Raw genomic sequence first — 3,207 nt, 5'->3', positions numbered from 1 at the left:
GCACTAACAACAGAGGCAGGACACACCACCAGCAGGAAGTATACCATCAGCAACACATGACTCCATCAACAGGACACCCAAAGAGCAGGAGAGGACGACAGCAACCAGTGGACAAACAACAACGGGAGGAGCAACAGCAGCTACAGAAAACAGGAGTCTCACGTACCGCTGTCACATGTGCCGTTGGAAATCTGTCCCAATAATGTTACATATGTTCGAGGCACGACACGCCACCATGCTCCAGCTCTTCACCTCTCCTTTCTGAGCTGCCTTTATCAACCTCCCTTCACCACCGACCCTAACTACAAGGTGGGAGTTGTGTGGCCACGGCCCCTCAACCCTGGTCATCCGGTTGTCCATGTATGGCCATGGCCTCGAACATGGTTCCCTAGTGCCTCGGTAATGATAATGGTCCCGACCATAGTCCCCTGCTGATTGTCTAGCCATAATTGAGATTCTGGCCACAGCGTGGAAAGATGTGTCAATGGCCAATAACCCTGGTTGAAGGTGTGTGGCCATGGCCCTAATCCTAGATGACCGTCTGTGGACATGACCTTGATCCTGGTCCCCTAGGGGATGATATGTGTGTCCCCTGGCACATCGGCTCTCATGAACGGTTAGGTTGTGGCTATGATTCCCTCCCTAGCGGACGGCATGACCAGAGCCTCGTCACTGCCACATGCATGTGGACATCGGCCCTCCTGGTCCTCTGGCTACTTGTGTGTGGGAAGAGCCCTCAACGAAGACCACTGGTAGATGTCGTGGTGCTATAGTCCTGACTGGTCCCAGCCTCTACGTGGTTACAGACTACACTGTTCCTAGATTAAGGGCGTCTCTGATCTCCCATCACCCTCCTCCTCCTCCTAACACTCTAATCCAAACTCCTACTTCTCATTTTCCGAGAATCTAGACTCGCTCTCTCCTCAAATACGTTCACTAAAATTTCACATTTCGACTTCATTTTCCTCCGGCACAGTCGACTTGCTTTAACTGGATCACAGTGATAAATCATTATGGGTCCAGCAAGCCGATAGTGGATTTACACTGCTCAGAAACGCCGAAAAGAGAGCGAGAGCCCTACATAACGGCTCTCAACCAACAGACTCCGAGTGAGAGAGATGGTGAGAGAGAGAGAGATTCTCGACCCTCATACAGAACACTCGTACCTTCCCTCACTCCACGTGATTCACATTTGAGTTACATAAAGTTACATAGATACACAGACCACCAAGGCCCAGGGCCCAAGCGAGGTGACCTGGCCCTAACGCTAAGAAAGAAAGAAAGAAAAAAGAAAAGTCGCCCTTGTGAGCAGTAGAAGAAAATGGCAGCGAAGCAAAGGCTTCCCTCCTCCTTCCACTCTCTCCGCCAACACGCCGGACAGAAAACAGGTAGAAAAAATACCTTGCAGGATTAATATACCTGAAGGAAATTTCTATACGAAAGCCATAACGTAGAATGAAAATGAATCGTCATGCATCCCTTCATCAACGTCATGCATCCCTTCACTTTTCATTATAAAGACAATAGTAAGGATAAACATGAGCTCTAGCCTCTTGACTTACCATGCTTATATCATTTCCTGAAGTTTGAAGAATGATATAATGATTCTTACTTACTCCCTCACAGCAGGTGACGTGGGTTAATCAATGTTCGTAAGTTACCACAACATGGCCAGGGAGAGATCAGAGTTTGAGGAGGTAGCATGATACACCCCTGCGTTATGGTCACTCATTCAATGAATGATTCAATACTGGAGAGTGACAGGCGACGATCAAGCCTAATTATGAAGACTTTAAGGGTGTTGCTCTGAACAACATTTTCTGGGAGCTTATTCCACGCATCCGTTATGTCGCTGGTTGAGATATATTTCCCACAGTCCAGAGATTAACCAGGTGACCTCGAAGAAGGGTTCTGCCAGTCCTTGACCTCGAAGAAAGGTTCTGTCAGTCCTTGACCTCGAAAAAAGGTTCTGTCAGTCCTTGACCTCGAAGAAGGGTTCTGTCAGTCCTTGACCTCGAAGAAAGGTTCTGTCAGTCCTTGACCTCGAAGAAAGGTTCTGTCAGTCCTTGAAACCTAGATGTACCATTCTGTCCTCTGGCAACACAGACATTCCCCCAGGGTTAACATCTGCTCGAACTGGTTACCTCGCTACCCTTCGCTCTTCCCGACAAACCAATTGCAAAAAAAATGGTTCTTTATGAAAGCCATATGTCATTCTCTCTGAAAGCCATCCAGTGCCTTCAGGGGACAATCACAGCTGTGGAGAAAATACAACCTTCAGGTGTCAGATATTCAGGCATCAGTTGCCAGAAATGCATCCTTCAGGTGTCAGAAATACAACCTTCAGGTGTCAGAAATACAACCTGCAGGTGCCAGGAGTACAAGCATCAGTTGCCGGAAATACAACATGTATTTGCTAGGAATACAAACTTCAGATGCCAGGAACACAAACTTCAGGTACTTGGAATACAAACTTAAGGTGCAAGGAATACAAACTTCAGGTGCCAAAGTTACAAACTTCAGGTGCCAGAGTTACAAACTTCAGGTGCCAAAGTTACAAACTTCAGGTGCCAAAGTTACAAACTTCAGGTGCTAAAGATACAAACTTCAGGTGCCAGAAATAAAAACTTCACGGCATCACTCAGGTTCAACTTGTTTCAGAGGAGAAAGTCACCGAATGACCTCTCCCCTGAAACGTTTCCCTAACTTGAATGGCGCATTGTAATGGGCGTGACCTGCTCTGCATCGACCCATGTCAGAGTGACACACCCACACACACACACACACACACACACACACACACACACACACAGACTGAGGAGAAAATGGAGTATTCCCCGCTCGACCGTCCGCCACTTTTACTTGGGAATTTCCCCCATTTCGTCACGACTCGTAGCCTTGTTATCGTTATCCTGAATCTGTTGCCTCCGCCGCCCCTCTTCAGCGGGCGGTGATGCGTCTTGAGGGCGGAGGTTTATTCTCTTTTTTTGGTGTTGTGTGGGTGGCAAAGGCTGTACCGAGGGCGGTAGCTTTTGATTTTAATGTGGGTGGCTGAGGTTATGGCGGGAGTGGGGGGTTGCTGTGGGTGGCGATGAGGGTGGTGAGGTTGTGGACGTGGCGTGGGTGGCCGAGGTTGTGGTACAGGTGGCTGGGGATTACGGCGTCGGAAGTTGCGTCTATTGGAGATGGAGAAATTGAGTTGTGAGT

Source organism: Panulirus ornatus, chromosome 58 (assembly GCF_036320965.1).
Source record: "Panulirus ornatus isolate Po-2019 chromosome 58, ASM3632096v1, whole genome shotgun sequence".
Lineage (NCBI taxonomy): Eukaryota > Metazoa > Arthropoda > Malacostraca > Decapoda > Palinuridae > Panulirus > Panulirus ornatus.
This window is presented reverse-complemented; position numbering follows the sequence as displayed.